Below are 23,180 nucleotides of genomic sequence, written 5' to 3'. Positions count from 1 at the left end.
CAGCAGTGGTTTGCAGCAAGCAGTTATAAAGGTGGCATGCACCATGACTGGTGAGAGGAGCCCTGTCCAGCTCCTTCCCCGGAAACCACTTTCAGCTTCCAGAGCCTTGAGCTGTATCTGAACATCTGTGCTTTATCTCAATTTATTTTGTGCATCCATTAACAGGATATACCCTAAGGTATCAGAAGAGCCTAAAAGAGGTGATTTGCGGGGGTCTTGGAATGCTCAAAACTTTTCCCATGTAAGTTAATGCCAGTTGCTTCTTTGCTGTATTCTCTTTCACCTTATGGAAGTTTTTATAGAACACTGTATTTTTGGATACTGGGGAAAACTTGTCTTAAGAATTTGGGGAGGCCCAAGGTAACTTGTAAGAAAAGTGGAAGACAGGAAGTATAGCACATAGAGATGTGAATACCTAGCTGGAGAGAACTGTACAACTCTGGACAAATGTCCTTGTAGGATTCCCCTACAACACTGTCCTTTTTGCCTTACATTCTCTGTCCTCTGGATGAAGGATACTTTCAGAAGACTGTTGTCTTAGTGAAGGGAAGCAAACCCATTCCATAATTCTTATCCAGAACAATTTACGAATACTTCCTACAGGAAGTTTCTAAGAAACTAAAATTTATTTTAGAAAATTCCCCAACCATTTCTTCTTTTTCTTCCCTCGTTTCTATAGATCAAAGTGCCTCAAAAAATTCTGAAATGTTATATCCCCATACAGTATTTTAGACTGCATCTAATGTGGTCTAAAATCACCTACCTGCAAAGCACTGTGTATCTTGACCTTAAATATAACCTCATGGAGATTTTTAAAACTGTATTCTCATAGAAATGGAAGAAGTTTGCATGATAGACATCACTGAACACAATAGGGAACTTATTGTCTAAATACTGGGATTTTTGCATACTTAAGATGTGTATCGACACCTGCCAAAAAGAGCGGAGTTCCTTCCCCTCTTACTATGCCATCTGAAAATCAGCTTTATAAGGTTGCTCCTTTTTCTTCCCTTTACTTCTTCTTCCCCATCCCTCCCACACCGCCCTTTCCTTCTTTCTTACTAACAAAATAGCTTCAACCTCTGTGACTTGGTTAACAACTAGCTGATAACTTTAAACCAGCCACTCACGGTATCTTTCAAAGTCTGGATTTTGTCAGATAAAAATTTTGAAGTTTGGGGCCCATCTTCAGTGCTCCTGATATTGCAAAACCAATATATATTTATCACAAAAATCTTGCAATTCCTGGGCCAGGAGAAACCCTCGAGAGAAACTCTTTATATTTGAGCAAACCCAGATCCAGGAAGCAGAAGTGACTTTTCAGAGTCACATAGAAATCCTGTGGCAGAGCTGAGATCAGAATGTGGGTTTCCATCAGCCAACATGGATTTGATTTTCTAGTATGATGTATTGGACTTGATTTTAACAGCAACAAAATTCAGGTTGTCATTAAATTTTCTCATCTCTACTGTGTTCATTTTTCAAGTAGAAACAAAAAGCATCTTTTTTCTCAAGTCACTCAGCACAAACAAATTACATCTCTCATTGTATTGTTAGATCTAACGTGATTAGATTTAAATACTAATTGCATATCCTATTGTCTCCTGGATTGAAATGATTGCTAATAAATTTTTGAGATCTTCTTGAGTGATTAGATAACATTAGGTTAGCAGCTTTTTTTTTTTTAATTTTTAATCATCACTTGAAACTTCTGAGGCTCTCCAATGGATATTGGTTTCTTTCAGTAAAGTTACTAGAAAAGAGTCATTTGTGAGTCATGCCATTAATATGCCATCAGAGATAAAGAATGTTCCTGTGTGTTGTTGCATCATATGTGTGGCTTTGTTCTTTTGTTATTCCTTCCCCTCAGTCTCATGATGGGAATGTGGCTTTCTTAGGAAAATAGCAGTTCACTCACTATGCTGTCTTAGCCAAGACTCAAAAAGTCACCTGAGCACCAATGCCAGCAGAGTCTTGGGAAAGCCACTGATAACCACTGAACTCTCTGGGGGAAAGTTTTTCAAAGACCAATTGGCTTTTATCCCCATGTTCTCAGCTTCTTGTCAGTGAGACTCATTGTGCTAGATGAGAGGAGAGAGGCAGACCAGGAAGAGTTTCAGGAAGCCTGGAATTCAGAGGGAGATGAACAAGACCCTGAACCCCAGGCTCCATGCAGAAGCAAACCCTCAACAGACAAAATGAACCTTGACATATATCCTCAGGATTGCCCTGGATAACATGCAGGTGAATATAAATTCAAAATTAATTCTAAAACATGCAAAGAAATAAGTCACGACGAGGAAAAGCAGCAAATAGCAAACAACAGAGTGAGTTCCCTCAAGTACTTCAATAATTGTAATTATCATATACAATGACATAACTGTTTTTATTTGAAGAAATGAAATACTATGAATGACCACAAACAGGGGACAAGACAAATTTCTAGGAATAGCTTTCTTTTTAAATTTATTTTATTTTTTTAAAAGATTTTATTCATTTATTTGACAGAGAGAGATCACAAGCAGGCAGAGAGGCAGGCAGAGAGAGAGGAGGAAACAGGCTCCCCACTGAGCAGAGAGCCCGATGCGGGGCTCCATCCCAGGACAATGGAATCATGACCTGAGCCGAAGGCAGAGGCTTTAACCCACTGAGCCACCCAGGCGCCCCTAGGAATAGCTTTTTAATAATCAAATTGTACAAGTTATAACAATAAAACAAGAAACTCAATAGATGGGTTACGAGTAGATTAAATACAGCTGGAGAAAGAATCGCAAAGCAGAGAAGGAATTGGTCAATGTTGAGCACGGAGAAATTAGATAAAAAATGTGAAAGAAACGTGAATATATACAAAGTAGGGAGTGAGAAAGTATGACCTGTGTCTAAGCAGAATTCCAGAACAGAGAGAATGAAAAAGGAGAAATGTTTGAAGAGATAATCGCTCAGAACTTTCCACAACTGATGAGAACAAAAATCCCCAGTTACAGAAAATACAATGGAGCCCAAGCTGGTTAAATAAAAAGATACCCACACTACGCCAGACTACGGTGAATACAGAAAATTCCATGAAATATAAAATATCCTGATAGCAGCCAGAGAGAAGAAATAGCCAAGCTACAGGAGGAAACTGGGTTTACTAGAGATGCGTTATTAGCCACAAGGAGGCCAGAGAGCACATCGTGATCCTTTCAAAGCACTGACTTCGGATAGCCAACCTGGCAAATTAAATTTCCAAAAACAATGGCAAATTCAATAGAATTTTACAGACACACGGTAGTCATACTGCTAAGAGAATTTAACAAAAAGGACTCCAAACTATGTTCTCCAGGAAGAAAAAACAATTCCAGAGAAAAGTCGTTGGATGTTGAAAAAATAGTGAGTAAAATAATTTTTAAACAAGTGGCTACATTTTAAAAAGTCTATATTAAACAACAACAATTTAAACAAAGGACAAAATGCTTGAAAAGCAATAGTGGCTAAGTCTGGAGGTGGAATGATTGCTTAGGAGCGCTCAAGTTATTAAGTTTAGATTGGAGGCTTGGTAAGCCAGAATTCCAGATGTGACAGAGAAGAAAGGAGGGAGATTTGGAGGGAGGAAGGGAGAGGGATGGGAGGGGAGGGAGGGGGAAAGAAGTGGAGGGAGGGGAGGGGTATCTGGGGACACACTGTCTGTAGGAGACAATGGGAGGGAATGGGAAAGAGGGAAGGAGAGAGGGAGGGAGGGAGACTGATAGAAGGAGGGAACTGGAGGGAAAGAGGGAGGGAGAAGATGGGAGAGAGAAAGGGGGAGGAAGAGGGAGGGAGAGAGTATCATTTTCAAGTTGCAAGAGGGAAAAATGGAATCAATAGCAACAAATCAACTTATTCAAACAGAAGAAAAAAAATAAAGAATTAGCAGGGCAAATAGAAAGCACAAACTAAGGTAAAGATGAAAAATAAGGCTTCATATATAGTAACTGCAGTAGATTAAAATGACCCAAATTTCCCACTGAAAATACAGAGTTCCAGTTTCTCGTAATAAAAAAATCTACGATGCCCTATTTAAACACAATCCTCCTAGAGCATGAGCATACAGCAAGCTAAAAGAGGTAAGGGCTACAGGCAAATACTAAAGGAATCTGGAGCAGTTATAAAAATAGAAAAATTATTACTAGGGATAGTAATGCTCACTTTATATTTCTGTGACAATCCTGAGTTTGTGTTATCCTAAATAACTACAAAATATATATGGCAAGTACTGAGAGACTATAGAGAGACCCTGAGATATTCTCCACCAGAATGGAAGGTTGTGACCTACCTCTCTCGTAACTAATGTGTCAAATAGACAACAACATTAGTATAGAGATACAAGACTGGTCCAACGCTACTTCACAAACTCTGTTCAGTAGATGTCCAGATATCCTGGCATTCAACAATGGGGAAATGCACATTCTTCTCATGTACAAATGGATTATCTATAAAAATTAAATATGCAATAGACCATAAAGAAAATCTCAAAAATTAAAAATTAAAAAAAACCCACATCTTACAGATTATGTGCTTTGACAACAATGCAAATTAGTTAGAAATTAAAATACACATTTCTCTAAAATTTAAAGTTCCCTGTGTTCCATAGACGAGGATATCTGGGAAACACTGGCTAAAATCCAGTTAATAATGATAACGGAGAGGAAGAGGAGAAGGAGAATAATTTTTCAGCTGCAGAAGTTCTCATATGCCTTCATCTACTAATAAGGTATACCATTATCATCTAGGTGACAGCGTTTAATGCAATGTTTCCTATGTTCATTTTACCATACAATATTCTACTCATGGAGTGACTCATGGGACCAGGGTTCTGTGGAACACACTTTGGGAAACATTGTTCCAAGGTTCCCCTGGGGTTAACTTCACATAAACCATATTATTTCTATTAACCCTATTTCACTTGCTCGGACAACCACGTGGACGGATATGACATCTGACGTCAGAATCCCTCGTCTGACCAAACCACACGCCAAAGTTGCTGATGAGAAGCATCACCAGACCTTCGACAGTGCATTACAAGGAACAGAACAGAAGCCCTTCACCAGGACGAAGCCATGCGCAGAGAGCAATATTTGAGTCTTAAAAGTGTTCTCATCTTTCAAGACCCTCGCGCTACTCAAATCTGCGTCAAAGCTCTGAGACCCACTGTACAATCCCTTAAACTACTTCTCAAACTTGTCAGGACAACCATGACTCTCTTGGGTTTGACCCTCATCCAAAAGCCCCACTTTCTAGACAGTTAAGAGACCTGACTTTCGTTCCAGCTCAGTGAATCTGTGACAGGACGGTGAATCACTGTGCGGTTGAAGAGTTAATCTATTATGTTGCCTGAAGCACTAAGCTATTTCTGCCCCTTTCCGGGACTTTTTCACATACCCTCCCTCTTGCATTGAGAGAATTCATTAGTTCTGCTTTGTCAGGGGCTGTGTTAATGAGCAACCAGATGGATCAGAGGGACAGAAAAGCAGTGAACCCCCTCTGGGGCTGGGGCAGCTCTGAGCAGTGGGTTGTTTTTTGTTTGTTTGTTTGTTTGTTTTTCTACAGGAATCCAAACACACCAGGGTAAGAAATAAGCTCACACGTCATGAGTTCACTTAACTGTGTTTTCATACATCTGAGAAGATATATATATGTTAACTCAGGGTGGTAATTTTTAAAAGTTGTCCAAATGGGGCACCTGGATGGCTCCATGGGTTAAGCCTCTGCCTTCTGCTCTGGTCATGATCTCAGGGTCCTAGGATCAAGCCCCACATCGGGCTCTCTGCTCAGCAGGGAGCCTGGTTCTCCCTCTCTCTATGCCTGCTTCTCTGCCTACTTGTGATCTCTCTCTCTCTGTTGAATAAATAAATAAAATATTAAAATAAAATATTTTTATTTTTTATTAATTTTATTAACTTATTTATTCATTTATTAAATTAATTTTATTAATTTCCAAAAATTCTTGATAGTCCTCCATCCAAGAGATGGAGCACAATTCTCTTTCCCATGAGTGTGGGTTGAACTTAGTGACTCATGAATGAATAGAATATGGCCGAAGTCAAGGGATGTCACTTCTGAGATTAAGTTACAAATGAAGTTGTGATCCTCTCTTGGGTGTGTTCACTGGCTCTCTCTCTCTCTCCCTCTCTCTCCTACGTCTCTTACTCTAGGGAAAGCTGTGTCACCAGCACTCTGTGGAGAGGTCCGCAGAGAAGAGATAGAATCCTCCTGTGACAGCCACATGAATGATATTGAAGGTGAGCCCTCCAGTCCCAGTCCAGAGACTGTAATCTGTGTCAACAGCGTTACTGAAATCTTGTGAAAGAACCTGAGCCAGAACCACCGAGCCGCAGAAACTGTGAGTTCATAAACTGCCTATTGTTTTAACAGGCTAAGTTTGGGATAATTTGTTATGCAGCAGTAGATAACTAATATATCCAGTGATCAGAGCTGTTGAGGGCACAGGGAAGACATCTTAGGTAATGGGTATCTACTTCACATGCCTGGGGCCGTATTGGTCTAGGGAAAAAGGAATTCCCTATAATTAGAAGGCTCACTAACTGGAAAGGCAGTAAGGATAGAAGGAAGCTCATAAGATATAGGAATGGTCCTGTAACTCAGCTCTCTACCAAAACCAGACCTAAATGGCAGGGTCCTGGTCATATGGACATAGTTGTGGGGTGGGCAAAGTGTCAGGCATGGAGGCAGTGTTGGCAAAGGTGTTGATGAGGATTGTCTTATCTGTGACAGACCCTGGTGTGATAAGGGTGGAAAAGCCTGAGTACCAGTGTTAGGTTTGGTTGGCTGGTGACTATGGCCATGGTGGTGATGAGGAAACTGGACCAACTCCAATGGGCTCCACCAAACTTTGCCTGGGGCTGCTGGCAACAGTGGTGCAAACCTGTGTTTTCATTTCTATATCAGCAGGAGAGAGAGGAAGGGAGCTGTGTGCACAGAGAGAATAGTATTAGATGCTAGATAAATTTCAGAATTAAAATCAGCACATGGAAGCCATAAAGAGAAGAAGCACCCTCTGTGATATGGAGAAGTAGCTGAGAAGTTCTCTCAGAATGCAGATGAGAAGGACAAAATGTGGAGCACTGGAGACTGGAAAGGGTATCAGGGTAATTGGAATTTCTGCGAAAGAGATCAGAAGCCATGGAAAAAAGGAATAATATATGAAAGAATAAAAATTCCTTTATTTAAGAAAAACTCGATTCTGTACCTTGAAAAAATTCATTCAGTACAGACTAAAATTACCAAAAAAAAGGGAGCAATAAATATGTGTTCTGTGTATTTTTATCTTAAGTGAAAAACAAGAAAATGCACAGATCCTAAGAGTTTGGTTCTCTAAGTTTCAATACACAAATAGAATAGAAAATAATTCCCAAATCCTAGTAAATGCCTTCATGCTCCCTTAATCATTCTTACTCCCAGAGGCAGCCACCATTCTGATTTCTCTCATTATAGATTAGTGTTGCCTATACTTGAACTTCATATAGATGGAACTGTATGGTGTGTGACTGTTGGGCTTTTTTTCTCCCCATATGTCTTCACAATCCATCAGCAGTTTATTTCTTTCTATTGTTGAGACATACTCCATTGTATGAATAAACGGCAATCTGTTTGTCCTTTCTCTTGCTAATGAACATTTGGATTGCTTCCGGTTTTTGACTATAATAAAGTTGCTCTGAACATTCTCATACGAGGCTTCTTGTAAACATATGTTCTCACTTCTTGGGTAAGTACCTAAGAGAAGATGCACTGAGACAGGGCAGCTTGTGTTCAACTTCACAGGAAACCATCCAGAGCGCTAGAAAGCGGTTGTATATTCTTATGCTCTCACAAGTAGTGTCTCAGAGTCCTAGTTGCTCCACATTCTGGCCAACTTTTGGGGCTCTTGGTATTTTTCATTTTAATTTGGGTATGAAGTGACATCTTGTTGGTGGTTTTGATTTTCACTTTCTTGAAGACCAGTGACACTGAGCATCTTTTCCTGAGCTAATTGGTCATTGTCTTCCTTGGTGGTGTCTGTTCAAATCATTGGCCCATTTTTAACATAATAGCCTCTCACAGTAAGCCAGGTGAGAGGTTATGAAGACCTGAACTAAGGTTTTCATTATGGTGAAAACAGAATGGTGTGAGAGTGAGGGAGGGCAAAGTGAAGACTGATCATTGAGGGTCTGTTGTGATAGATAATGGCGGTAATGGTGAGTTCATTCAAATACCCGGACTTGTGGTCCTAATCATTTCAACACTCCTATCACGACTCAGCAGAAATCTTGGAGGAAAACTTCTTTACACCTGGTCTTCATCCAACATCCACTCCAGTCTCTACTGTCTACATCACATCCCTGATAATCTGAGGTAACCTATGTGTCTCATTGGCTCAGAAGTTTCTAGGAGGTCTCCATGGAAGATTTTTTTAAAAAGTGTTAAGTTTTCAAAGTAAACAAAAGCTTCTCTAATGTTTTGGATCATGTTTATGCCCCCCCGCCCCAATGCCTGTGTTTAATTTGGTTTGGATTTCTGTAAAAAAACGAATTTCATCATGTAATCTCTAATAATCCTGCCCCAGAACAAGACCTTCCTTGGGACTGTTGAAATCATGACTCTTGTATACTCTAAAGAAACACGGGTGACTCTTTCTTGGAGTTATCCGTCATCTACGTATAATGATGTTTTTGCCTAGTTATTATGGAGACCAACCTGTGGATAGAGTAAGTCCACTTCTCATTACCCAGAACCTTTGCATCATGGAAGTGTTTATGTCTTGTTTAGAATGAGCTTAGTCACAGTGAGCTTGCACTTTATGAAGCCATGATGAAAATCTCTCTTTAAAAGCCTTTTCTGAGTCATTTCCAGAAAGATCCTGATGGCTTGTTGGTTTCCACTTCCCATTTTTCCCCTTCATTTGAGTGTGTGTTTGAACACATGCCTCATTATAAATGCTTTTGGATGGAAGTTCCCAGAGAAGGAAGCATGAAATGAGCTCAGTCAGCTTTATTATATAGAGGTTTGTTTTCACTTAGTCATTAACGTGCAAATGATGGAATTCCCATTGGCTGGATCCAAGAAATACGTTTGCACAAAATGAAGCAAATATGAAGTGCATTTTGGATGCTGTGTGCTTAGATTGTAGCGTGTACACCGTGAACTCATGGGTTGTGATCTCAGTGTGCTGTTTATTTCTGTAGTATCTTGCTCCATTTTGCCCTGAGAAGTATGGGGAGACATGTATTACCAAATTATAGTAAAACACTGTATTGTAGCAGTTGATTGAAAAAAAAAAAACTAATATCATGATATTTTAAAAATAGAGACAAGAAACCGACTCTAACTATAAAGGGAATTCTCAGAAAATGTTGTACAGGGAGTAGAAGCAGAACTCATAGAAGTAATATCTGCAAATTTTTCTTAGCTGAAGACAGATACAAGCCTGCAAGTTGAAAGGCCCAGCAACACCAAGAAAAATAAGTAGAAGGAGACTTACAGACCTTGAAGATGTGTTTCAAGGCTAAGGGAATCTTATTCTTAGCACCTAGGATGAGGATTTTAAAGGTAAACATACAGTCAGATTGGCTTCAGACTTATCTTCTGTAGGATCAAGTGCTAAAAATCAACGTATCAGTATCTCTACATTTCTGAGGAAGAATTACTGTAACCCAATTCTTTAGCTTACAAAGCTATTATTTATGTGTGAGAGTAACACAGATTCTCAGATATAGAGGAACTTAAAAAGTATACCGTTTTAGTTTCCTACCGTTGCCGTAAAAAAACCACCACAAACTTCGTGGCTTACACAGTACAGATTTATTCCCTTACTGTTCTAGCAGTGAGACATCCTAGAGTCCAGGGCTGCATTTCTTCCAGAAGTTCTAGGGGAGATTCCTTTCCTTTGCCTTTTTCAGTCCCTAGAACTCATCCACATTCTTGGTCTTGCAGTTCCTTCTTCTGTCTTCAAAGCTAGCATTGTTGCATCTCTGACCATTTACCCATCTACCCATCTCCCTCTGATGCTCCTGTTCTGCCTCTCTCTCCCGTTTAAAAGGACCCTTGGGATTACACTGGGCTAACCCAAATGACCCATAATATCCTCACCTCAAGATCCTTAATTTAATGACATCAACAAAGTCCCTTTGTCATGTAAGTTTATCTGTTCACAGGTCCTGAGAATTTGGGGGGGTAAGAGGCATTATTCTGACTACCACATGTACCAAACAAACCGCTTCTTGAAAAAAGGTAAAGATCATATACATCTAAAATTCTGTGTCTAGGGGTGCCTTGGTGGCTCAGTCTGATAAGCATCTGCCTTCAGCTCAGGTCATGATCTCATGATCCTGGGATGGAGCCCCACATTGGGCTCCCTGCTCAGCAGGAGTCTGCTTGACCCTCTCCCTCTGCTCCTTCCCCTGCTCATGTTCTCTTGTTCACTCACTCTCTCAAATAAAGAAATAATAGCTTAAAAAAAATAAAATTCAGCTGGAAGAAAACAAAGGAGAATAGTCCAAAAAATTTTGAAAACAGAAAATAATGATTAGAATATACCCTAATAATCTCTAAAATTGTAGAGATACAGTATAATTGACACCAGAACAGACAGATTGAAAGTCCACAAATAGGTCCAAACATCCACATGAATTTAAAGCAATGAGAGAATGAGAAAGAAATCCAATACAAGTTGTTAGGAAAACTAACAAATCATTTGAGGGGGGATGAAAGGTTAAAACCTAAACTTGTATCTTATGCCCACAGAGAGTAAAGATTTAAATATACATATTTTTAAAAATGAAACTATGAAACTATTGGAAGAAATTTTTATTTTACTTATCTATTTTTGAAGATTTTATTTTTAAGTAATCTCTACACCCAATGTGACACTCAAACTTCAACCTGGAGATTAAGAGTCACACACTCCATGGATTGAGCCAGTCAGGTGCCCCTACTGGGAGAAAATTTTACTGACCAATTCTGTAATTTCAAAATAAACATGAATTTCTAACTATAACTCCCAAGCCAGAAACCCTTAAAGGAAAATAACAGATGTATATGAAAACATAAACAGCTAACTAATAATAAAAATGATTTCTCTATGACCAAAATAGTTGAAAGACCAAAGATAAGTTACTTATAACAAAATTGGCAAAAGTCAATATTCTTCTTATATAAAAAGCTTTTACAAATCAATAATTAAGAGACAAGAGAAAGGTGGGCAAAGGATATAAATAGACACTTAGGAAAAAGAATTGAACAGAACAAACAAACATGAAAAGAGTACCTGTCAGAGGAACTGGTGATTTTTTTTTTCCCAGAAAGTATCAAATAGGAGCAATCAGTGTGCCTTAAGTCCTGATTATGTAGAGATGCTAATCACAAATCATGCAAACTTCAATTATCATGTTCCAATCTGCCTCTAAAAGCAGAAACAGGTAAAGATTATCCTACCTGAAAATCCCAATGATTTTTTGTTTTTTAGGTAGTATTCTGTTTTGGTGTGTGATTTTAATTAGTTCAAACTTTCGGCAAGCTAACAACATTTAATAGAATTTCAGATGTGTATATTCTTTGTAGCAGCAAGTATAATTCTTCACCAGGTAGCTGGAATAATGCCTTGACCAGCAGGGGGGGAGTTATGCAGTTCCTATGGGCTCTCCCCTCTATTGGTGATGGGCAAGGGGGACACTTTGTTTTCATTTAACACCTTCCTTCTCTCACTCCCTCCTGCTCCCTACTTCTCCTCTCCATCATATGCGCTGACCCAGGAGATCCCTTTGAGTCACACTCAACTATTGCGAATTCAAGGACAGGGAGGACATTCGTGGTTCTGTGAGAACAGCCTGAGTGTGGCAGGCATAATGCATCCGTTCCTAGAGCGCTCACCCCAGGCTGGGGCTGGCAGAGCCTGAGGCGCCTGAGACCTTCCATTCATGGGCAGTCTCCTCTCTTGTTAGGTCTCCAAACACAGCAAAGTCCCTTTTTTTTCTCAGAGTTTGAAAAGAGTTTCACTCTTTTCTCTCTCTTTCAGGAATATTTAGGAAGTTTCTCTCCTTGGCCATCAGTGGGAAAAAAGAAGGGTGGTGGAGGGAAGGGGGTTTTGTGTGCTTATCTTGTTTAAACCTGAAATTCAAAAAACAAATGCTCTTAGATAAATTCTAAATCATAGCATTTGGCATCCTAACAGCCTATGTGTGTGCACGTGTTTTTTGGTTTTTTTTTTTTTCCTTTATAATTAGAAGTTTACACCTTTGAGGATTCAGGTCTGCTGCTCCCATGGGAAATAGAGTCTGGCATCTTAAAGGAATTAGCTGCTGCTTAGCCAGCACACATCAAGAGCAGAAAATACATTTAAAATAAATTAATCCTTTACATAATTAAAATATTAATGCTGACTCTAGGGCATGTGCCTTCACTTATATACACAAACACTTTCTCATCCAAAAATCAGACATTTTTTATTAACAACACTTCAACTTCAAAAGAGCATGACAAATTCATATCTACAGATTTAAAACCTCAGGAGACTCCAATCCACCATCCGCTATTGCCCGATCTTGTCCCCACACCAGCCCCTACAATTGACTAGCCTGATGGGCCGGTGTAAATTCTAAGACAGAGGCAGGAAAGGCATCAATGCAAATCAACTTTATTCTTAACAAAGTTGAGTAAGAGTATCAGAGATTCCGGAACTCTGTCCCATGTGCTACAGTTTCTTGTCCACATTAGGCTCTCATGTCGCTAAATGAAGGGGTGTCTGCGCAGAGAGGCGATGTGCCAGATGGCCTCACCCTAGACGGTTCCTGCTGTTGGCCTGGTTCCACCTGTCTCCTCCTGGCTCTCAGAGTTCATGTCTTCACTGTTCCTGAGAATCCAGCTCCCTCTTTAAAGTGGAAAGTGATACAATAAGATGTACTCATGATTATGTTCAAATGCATCGATGGCCATTTCTGACCCCCACAAAGCAGCAGGAAAGCCTAAGGGTATTTTCATATAACGACTCACAAAATAGAAAGAAAGCCTTCACTAACTTTGCCCACTTGTCTATAATTGTGCTAGCCCTGCATTCTCATTAGAATATAATCATCCTCTTTTTCATTTGCTTAAGCTGCCATATCTGCTTTTCCATTGTGAAGGGTGGGGAAGACTTGATTACTTGCTTCAGTGTAAAATGTGTAATTTTCCCAAAAAGGCTACTTACACAGACGCATTTTCCACCAGGGCTCCAGAGCCCAGAACTAAATTTTGATTAATAGTCCGTCAAGGGTTTCAACATATGGTTCAGTGTTCAAAGGATTTTAGATAAATCCACTAAAGGGGATACAACTCTGGTTATGAATAGAATAGTATCTGGCTTTCTGGCAGAACTGTAGCCAGTTTAATATACAGACGCTGGATACCCTCACATAGGTGGAAAGTGCCTTGCAGGCAGGGACCTGGGGTTCCTCAAAGGGTATCTCTAGCATGTGACAGCGCCCTGGACACACTGAGGACAATAAGTATTAAATGAAATGTTGCTCAGCCTGATGAGATATGTAGAAACGGTATGCAGAAAATCAACAACTTCGGACAGATTCTCTGAAGACCATGTTCCTGCTGGTGCTGCCCATCATTACATAAACTAGTTAAATTCTTCACTGGGCCCATTCAGTCAGCAAGCACACACTGAGCACTCACTTACTCTCTACTACACCGTGACCCTGGAAATGATCAACAGCTCATCAGCAGAATCCATTTCTTCTTTTCTCTGAGTCATTTCTCTGTCTCCCTCACTGCAAAGGCCATGTGGTTGGTTCTATCTAGCAAGTGGAAAATGAAGAAAAGTGTCTCTCTTCAGGCTGTCCTTTGGAGTTCCTCAGTCCCCTCCTCCATGTCCTTCCTCCTCCCAGTTGGCTAGATCAGAAACAATATGGTGGCCATGGAAGCCGTGTGCTGAGGGTAGGAGAGCCTTCTTCAGCCTAAGTCCCTGAACACCCCACCAAACTGAGCACCTGCCCAAGACTGTTAGGTGAAAAGAAAAGAGCTTCTATCGTCCTGAACCCAATCCCAACTAAAACATCGGAGATACAAGGTCAGAGGAGATGTCGTCCTGCCTGTAGGGGGCATCTAACCCCAGTATGAACTTCAGTGGGCCGAAGATCACCATATGGCCCTTTATGCCTCCACAGAAGAGAATCACACACAGAAAGAGTCCCTCCATGACACCTGCTGCAAGATCAGCAGACCCTTTGTGAAAAGACCCTGGTTAGAGTCCAGTAGCCAGAGACGGCCTGCCCTCAGGGATGAACCGAATGCTGCAACCGGCCAGATGTGGGGCGTGCACATCAAAGGATGGGTTTGTGAGAGGCCAGGCCGATGACTCTGACCCCTCATGTCTCAGCCAAGTGGATCAGCAAGTGTTTGCCAAGGGGACGCTCCCTAACAGAACCCTTCTGACCAAGGCCCACCTCCTCCACCTAAGGCCTGCTGTTTGCTAGCAGGCAAACTGTTTCCAGTATATTCATTTGAAGGACCTTGGTATCCTCCACTTTGAAAATACTTGCATATGTTTCTCCTTTAGTACTCTAAATGACCTTGCTGAGCCGTGAGGCAAGTTGGCTCAAGGTCATATGGCTGGTGGAGATGTTGGAACTCAAATGTTCTGACACCTGATTCATTCAATGTCCTCCCCACTGGGTCAAGCTCTGGTTTTATGTCAGGGCTTGGGACACACTTTCCTCTATAGCCCCCAGTATTTTTTAATACCTTCTGTGAACCCACGAACCAGCAGCAGATTTGAACTTGACCGGAGAGCCAGGAGCACACAATTCATGCTCGGCCCCACCCAACCACTGCACCGCCCCAGAGACAGCATCTTGGTTATGCAGAGCTTCGGGAAAATGTCACGGGTAAGATTTAAATGTCATAGTATCAATCTGGGTCTCGTGTTCAGTTCCCCAGGCAGCATACAAATGAGGAGGACCTAAGGATCATAAAGATTTGCCAAAAAAAAAAAAAAAGAGAGAGAGAGAGAGAGATGTTGAGCTATTTGTTAAGAATGTCAGGGTGATACTGATATATTTCACTGAGGTTTCTCTGGTATATTTGAATTTTAGTTTCCATAGAAGTTAGACCCTCAACCATTACATCCCCCTCCTTTCTGCACCTCACAAATATCCCCTTCACATTACTTACTTCAATTCAATAAATATTTACTGAGCACCTACTAAGGGAAAGGCTCGCTGCTGTCTACCTGCTATCCACCTCCATGATGGCACTATGTCAAATCAGGAAGATAATTATTTACAAACACGGAAATTGATCTTCCTGAGTTCTTCAGTCTTCTGGAGGCTGTCTCCATTAACGTCCAAATGAAACTACCTGAGTCCCCACCACTGATAGAAGGAAGCCAGCACTATGCCTGGGGTCTGAAGGCAGGGAATGAAGAGCAGCAAGTGTCCTATTACCACTCACTACAGATGAAAGCTACTGGCCCAGCTCTCAACTCAAAAGATTACCTCTCCTCCAGCAACTTCATTCATATATGTCTTTAGCAAGTGTCTATGGAATTCTTACTAGTTCCCAGGCATTGTACTGCATGATGAATAAGACAGAGAGCCCTGTTCTTGTGACCATGCTCCCTAGAATCTAGGAAAAGACCCAGACAACTTACTAATCAGCAGTTAGATAGTAGAACAGCTACTCTCCCTTGCCTGAACATGGACACACCTCTTCTTCCATCCTTCCCCCAGCTCTACCAGCTCAAGGCTGCTGTGCACAAATCTTTTATTGGAAGTTTGGGGAAACAAAGTGTGATTATAGGTTAGAACTAAGAAAACCTTCCAATTTAATGTCAGACTTCACTATTCCCAAAAATTCTCTGCCCAGTCCCCACCAAATAGCTTATTTTCCTGAGATCCCAGCATCTGGATCTCTACCCCTTAAGCATTTTCTTCAATCTTCCCCCTTGTTATGGGTTGGATTGTGTCCCTTTCCCAAAAAAGATATGATATTGAGGTCCTAACTCCCACTACTTCACACTGTGACCCTATTTAGAAATAGAGTCTTTTCAAAGATAATTAAGTTAAAATAAGGTCATTTGGTGGAAGGGGGAGGGGAAAATCCATTATGACTGGTGGTTTTATGAAAAGGAGAAAATTGGACACAGAGACAGACACGCACAGATGTGAAGACACACAGGGAACTGGAATAATGTGTCTACAAGCCAAGGAGCACCAACATGGCTGCCTGGATATTCAGGAGCTATAAGAGACAAGGAAGGACTTGCCTCCACAGGTTTCAGAGGAGCCTGTCCCTGCCAACACCCTGATTTTAGGCTTCCAGTCTCCAGAACTGTGAGACAATACATTTTTGTCATTTAAAGCCACCCAGTTTGTGGTCCCCTGTAACAGCAGCTCGAGGAAGCTAAAACACTCTCATCCTTCAGAGTCAAGCTTCCAACCTGACCCCTTAAGCCCCTATGCATGAGGCTGCCTGCAGAAAACTCAAACACTTTGCTATTTCAAAGCAAAGTAGCTCACTCTAATCTCCTATAGCCTGATCCCCTTCAAGGCTTTCCAGAAGCAAAAACGTCATTTATACCCCACCCCCACCACAAGAATTTTGCCACTTCCCTACAAGAAGGAAGGAGATGCTGGCAAATTGTTTTTTGAAAAGATGAAAAGTCAAGGCTCTGGGTGATGCATGGGCTGGGGAGCTTGGTCCCTGACCACCAGGGCCTCTGTGGCACCCAGGTGGGAAGCCCTGGATAAGCAAATGACCGCTGAGTAGCCACCCTCCCTGTGCAGTTAGGGCACAGTCGGGTTTCTAGATTTGATGTCCAGTCTCCTGAGAACCTGAGTGCACAAGCTACCCAATTTTGGGGTCCTTCAGGATACCAAGAGATAGGCAGCCACCCATGATTTTCCTGCCAACACCCCTCCTTCAGGATCTGGATCAGAGTAGTGGAATGGGGCAGTTGAATGAGGCGAGATGTCTTAGTTCTGCAGCCCAGAAGAAGTGTGAAGAGAATTTTTGCAATAAATGGACAGGGTGGGGGTCAGGGAAAGAATCCCAAAACAAAGTTGGCATGCAGGCCTGCACGCTGGCTGGAGGTGGGAAGTGGAGTAGCTGTAGACGCCCTTAATGAAATCAGACCCCGGATTGCAGAGGAAAGACGGTGTGCACCATGTGAAGTACGTGGAATTTCTTTTCCTTCCCTGTCCTAGAGGTTCCAATCTGACCCGAAAACAGGAGGATGATGTGTGTACATGGATCTTCTTTATGGCTGTAAAGGCAGTAGAAACACATTGGTCCTCATGGAAATTCCATTCTATTTTACAGAAATATGCCAGAATCCGTGTCGTCTGACTTAAACACCCAGGGCAGCATTCAAGTGTGTAGTAACACCAAGTATTTCAGAAAAGTCACAAAGACGAATGAGCCATTCACCAAATTGATCTCAGTGGCCCAACATAGGTCAATGACAGTTCAGTTAAAGGTCATTAACAAATACAAATTGCGATCAATTATTTAAATATAATTTAAGACAAATGTAGTGCAAAGCCTTTCCAAACCAGACGCAATCGATTTACTGAAAATAATGTTGTACTTCCAAGAGGCCAGCCAGGCCCAAATCAATAAAGTTACTTCTAACTATAAACCTTTTATCCAAGACCAATTCATCATTATCAATACCTTTTAACAAAACAAGCATTTGACATCCCACTTAGAGGATCCTTAGTGGTGATTTTCCTGAAAAAGCTTATAACCAAACAGTGATTTATCCCTCTGTTCACACGTGCCATCCCCTCCGGGTGAGGTTTTGGTTCAAAGGAATCCAAACTGTTATCTCCATGCTTCTGTTCTGAATAGAAACGGCGGGATTTCGTGTTCAATCCAACCTGACCATCACTTAACTGGAATCTAAACAGTGGATCTCAATCATTTGATTTCCCCCGACCAAGACAATGGTTCTCACACATACAAAACCTTCCCCAGGGTGGCCCCGGACAACCGTCGGTTCTACTCTCTCCTCCCACACTTAGAAACATGTTATCAGAATGCAAGAAGAAATTATTGTGACAACTGAAAAGGTTAATCTTAAATACATTCTAATTCTGGCCAATAAAAACAAAACTCATAAACTTTGGTGCCGAAACCACCGTTAAAGCCACTCTAACGACACATTAGTGGTTAAAAACCACAGATGTACTAGACGCTCAGTGCTTGTGATCAAACCCTCTTCCATGAAATACTACTTTAATGACTTTTAAAAGAGATATGCATGCATGGAGAAGAAAGGAGCATGACCCTGAAACCTGTTAATTAGACAAATGAGCGTCTGGTTCCTCCATTAATGGCTCAAAACCCATTCTGCCTCTCACTGTGGCTTTGCAAATCTCTGCTCTGAGATCATGCAGTGAATTTAACTCTTCATGGGGGGCAAATCTGATTTTCCCACCTGCAAAGTCCTTGGAAGGACCCTGGAAGGGGGTCACTCTAGAATGAAGACAGAGGAGAATCCCAGAGAGGTTAGGTTATGGGCATAGGGGCCAGAAAAGGCCTGGTGCCCAGATCCACTTCTCCTCTGGCCATTTCAGCAAAGCAGGCAGTCGGGGTAGATGACAGGGGCCCAAGCTGGAGGTGGACTGCTTGGTTAGAGACGCCACTGGACCAAGAGCTGGTCCTCAACCAGAATGCACAGGTGGGGGCCTTCAGGTGATTTTCAGTGTGCACTTTCTCACCAATCCCTGCACTGCCCTCACCAAACTGCACATGCAATACACTTTTAAGCTTTTATTATGGAGATTTTCAAACACACGAAAGTAGAGAGTCTTGCAGTGAACCCCATCTGCCACCACCAGCCTTCAACAGTTGCCAACTCAAGGCTTATCTTGTTCATTTATACCTCCAGCCTCCCTCTTCCTCCACTGGATTATGTTAAGAATTTTAATTTACCCCAGATGCAACCCATTAGTCACCTGCTAAACTTGGGCAAATTCCTTCATCTCTGTGAAGCTCAGAGTCCCTGTAAGTAAGATAAGAGCGTTTCCTCCCAGGAGATGGTGGAAATGAAATGAGCTAAGACATGTGGAAGCCTTAAGGGCAGAGCTTGAAAGGTGATAAAGGCAACATAAGCTTATCCCTGTGTTCTTTCCTGAAATTCTAGACATAACCAGCATATCAAACCAGAGGACACATTGCATAGAGGGGCCAAGCAATCTTGTCTTCAAATGAATTCTGTGGCACTGGGTTTTCTCTGCTCCAGTGAAAACCATGAAGTCTCTCATGTTTTCTAGCCATTCTTGGGCAACATGCAGTCCCCTTCTGGTCATTAGAATGTCCATTCCCTTTAAGAGTTCAAGTATATGCTTTATCCAGTTACACAGCTTCCCCTTCCCAGCCCAGCCCAGCCCAGTCCTGCAGGCAGTGGGCTACCCTGGGGCTGGGGCTGTTCCTTCTTTATTTCCCCTCATCCTGTGTCCCCACCCAAACACCCCCTCTACACACACACACACACACACACACACACACACACACACACACACTGCAGAGAGTCTGCTACAGAGCTGTGGGAAAAGCAAGGACGTTCTGAGTTCAGTAGCACATGTTTATGCTGACTGATTGCTTGTGGGGGAATTTCTAGCTTCTTTAGAGAATTCTTGCCCTGATCCTTGGATGTTTCCTACCTGTTGTTCCCATAATATGGATAAATCCCAGCCAGCCTCTTACCCCTTTTGCTCCCCACTGGGAACTCTCCAGGACCTCAGGCTTGTCTCTGATGCACTTCAGCACAGGAGCCGACATCTTGCACTGTGGTCTGAAACGTGTGGACCCAAATAAGGAAACATCCCTGAATGCTTTGCCCAAGCAAACTGGGTGCACACATCCGTCCCAGCATGCCCTCCTCTTTGTCCACTCACTCATCCACAGTGGGCCATCTCCTCCTGCCCTTCATACTTGCTCTGGGCAGTCAGGTGTCAGCTCACTGTGTCCTCAAACTACAGGGATCATGCCTCAGACTCTCTAAGGGGGCCTGGCGAAAACCCTTAAACCAGCCTGAGGGATGAGAAGGAGTGTTTATAGCCACAATAGCCTCTCCCCAAAACCCTCTCTCTCAATCTCCATGCCCAACCTCAATGTGGGTGAGGGTCTTAAAAAACTATACAACTGGGTTTTTAAGTCTACGTTGAAATTTCTGCATGGAGATTTCATTGGTACACCATTTTACACCCAGTGAATATACTGGATGTAACATAGCACGTGGCCAAAGTTAAAAGTTTGTCTGGACCCAGTCAACCTGCCAAAATGGTTTTACATGGGGAAAGAGACGGAGTGCCTAACCATGGCCACAGGAATGAGAGCCTGGAGCCCAAGGGTAGGGCACCCCACAGTCCCTGCTGGGACGTGGGAGGCTCCAACAGCACCCATTGGGTAGATGTCACTGGAATGTGCAAAACATTTTCAAACATGACTCCTGTGGCACCAAGAGAAGTGATGTCATTGCATGCTCAGATCCTCCAGCTTTCTCTCCAACCAGCAATGAGAGACAGGGGAGTCCAGTGGACCATCTAGATCCCCAGGCTTCTTGGGCTTTGTGACAGGGTGTGGAGGTAGGCTGGGCTTTAGGACAGGGATAGTAGACTTCCTAATATTAAGGGCAGTTGAGAACTAGGTAATTCCTTGCAAAAAATGAGAGAGAAAGAAAGAGAGAGAGAGAGATCTGTGTGTGCTTCCAAATGGATGAAATAAATCAATTGTTCTTTGAAATGCCATGCCTAGTCCTACCCCAGGGCCTTAGCACTTGCTATTCCTTTTGTCTGAATGCTCTTCTTACAGCTATCCTTTGCTCCCCCACTTTTTGTTTGTTTGTTTAAAGATTCATTTATTTATTTAAGAGAGAGAGAGAGAGAGTGCTGGGAGTGGGGAGGCACAGAGGGAGAGAGAGAATCTCAAGCAGACTCCCTGCTGAGCAGGGAGCCCATTTTGGGGCTCGCTCGCATATCCCTGGGATCATGACCGGAGTGGCATGCTCAACCAACTGAGCCACCTAAGTGCCCCTCCCCGCTTTCATTCTAGCTTCTTCTTAAACGTTACTGAACTAGGGAAAACTCCTCTGACCACTTATTTTAAAGAGTCTTCTCCACCCCAGTCAAGCCCTGTCTTCCTTGCTGTACCTTTCTCCAGAGCATACATAATCACGTGCATTTTCGTTTCATTACCTATCTCCCACTGAAGAACACAAGTTCCATGACAGCTTGGACTTTGTTTGTTCATTGCTTTGGCTCAGTCCAAAACATTGCCTGGCACACGGAAGGTACTCCAGTGCTTATTGAAAGAATGATTGGACCTACATCTCCCTGTTCTTTGGTTCTAGCTCTTGGACTGTTTTTCTACTTCACCAACTCATTTTTCTGCAGTGGCCAAACCACTGATCCCCACCTCCCTTAAAAAATATTGCAATCCTGTTTTCCACCTCAAGTCCATCTCTTCTGACGTTAGTGGAGGTTTTCTTTTGAATAATTCAATGTCCTTGAGGATTTTTGTTAGTGCATTCTTAAGTGTTTGATTTCTTGCAATACATCTATTTCATAGGAGAGATACCTCTTCTCTATTTTCTCAGATTATTTGCCCTTTCTTGACCTCCTGCATCTCTGCATGTACACTGATGACTTTTCTGTGTTGGTCATTCTTTCAGAATGTAGTTGTTCATTAATACAGTGAGATGAGTTGAAAGTTGAGATGAGCTTTGTTTTCAGTATCATATGGAGAAAAAAGTAGTGATGTATGTTAATATAGAAACTATAAAGTTTTTGTGAAAAACCACTAAGAGCAAAACTAAGGTAAATGACAACCTAGGGGGAATATTTTCAATTTACATGAGCTTTACTATATAAAGAGCTCTTAAAATCAATTAGAAAAAAATACTCTAAGAGGAAAATAAAGAAGACATTTAATTCAAAAAGAAGAAAAACATAGAGGTTTAATCTTAGCATTAATCAACATAATAAAGATTAAAGTAACCATGTGATAGTATCTTTCTTAAGATATAAAGAAGAATAGTATCTTTCTTAAGAATAAAGAAGAATCATATCCCTTTATAGCAAAGACTGGAGAACTTTCATATATTTCTGCGAGGAAAATAATTTACTGCAACTTCCCCTGGAAGGGCATTTCTTCTCTATGAATCAGGAAGCCTAAAGAAAATGCATATGTCATCTGACACAGTAGTGTTTGCTCTGGTTTAGGGTTAGGGCAGCATTCCAGGCTGTATGCTGAGTCCGTGATGAGGTCTGGGTTGGGGACACCTGCCTCAAGCACGATGACACAGGTGCCCTTCTAACAAGGTCTGTGTGAAGGCATGGGCAGGCCAGACTCTCTGAGCAAATCCCGATGGACCATGTTAAGGCTGAGCCACATATAATCACATCTAAGACCCCAGGGCTCCACCCTAATTTCCCTTTCTGTATTCATCTTTACCCCCACACACACACACCACATATGTACTTGTCATCTCCAGAGGGCTAATTTAGAAACTAAAATAAAAACAAAGGAATACACAGCAAGTGTTGATTATAATGAGAATGAATTGGATTTGCTTCCATAAGTATTCATTACAAATACAAGCATTCTTGAAATAGTCAAAATATTCCATGCATGGGCGCCTGGGTGGCTCAGTGGGTTAAGCCTCTGCCTTCGGCTCAGGTCATGATCTCAGGGTCCTGGGATCGAGGCTCGCATCAGGCTCTCTGCTCAGCGGGGAGCCTGTTTTCTCCTCTCTCTCTATGCCTGCCTCTCTGCATACTTGTGATCTCTCTCTCTCTGTTTCAAATAAATAAATAAAATCTTTAAAAAATATATATATTCCATGCATATTTCCCTACAGTTGGAGAAGCATATGCCAATCAGACAGATTGAACCCAGGGGAGAGGTTGTTGATATATATCACCCCTTCTTTCATAGTCTGTGTTTTGAACCAATGAAATGAAGAAAGAAATGCCAGGCAAGAGATGAGAATATTAGCCTTATCAATGACCGAAGCTCAATGGAGATATGTTTTGAGATCTCAGCCAGGTGGGCTCCTAATACTTTGCCACTGAATTAGTAGATACCTTTCTGGCCATGAGCAGAGCTAGACACCTGCAAGATGTCACCTTTAGGGGATGGCCCTGACTTCAGGGCAGGTCTACAGACCAGAGCAC

General features: G+C 41.9%; 1 non-coding gene across 1 annotated transcript; it reads right to left on the bottom strand.

The window, feature by feature from the left end:
* Positions 1 to 11,320: 11,320 nt before the first annotated feature.
* Positions 11,321 to 11,455, bottom strand: LOC116867999. Its single transcript, XR_004382721.1, has one exon. It is a non-coding gene; the product is annotated as a U8 small nucleolar RNA (small nucleolar RNA).
* Positions 11,456 to 23,180: the final 11,725 nt, after the last annotated feature.

Source organism: Lontra canadensis, unplaced genomic scaffold (assembly GCF_010015895.1).
Source record: "Lontra canadensis isolate GAN:19392208 unplaced genomic scaffold, GSC_riverotter_1.0 scaffold13, whole genome shotgun sequence".
Classification (NCBI taxonomy): Eukaryota; Metazoa; Chordata; class Mammalia; order Carnivora; family Mustelidae; genus Lontra; species Lontra canadensis.
Note: the sequence above shows the minus strand (reverse complement) of the source record. Positions and strands in the feature narration are given on the sequence as shown.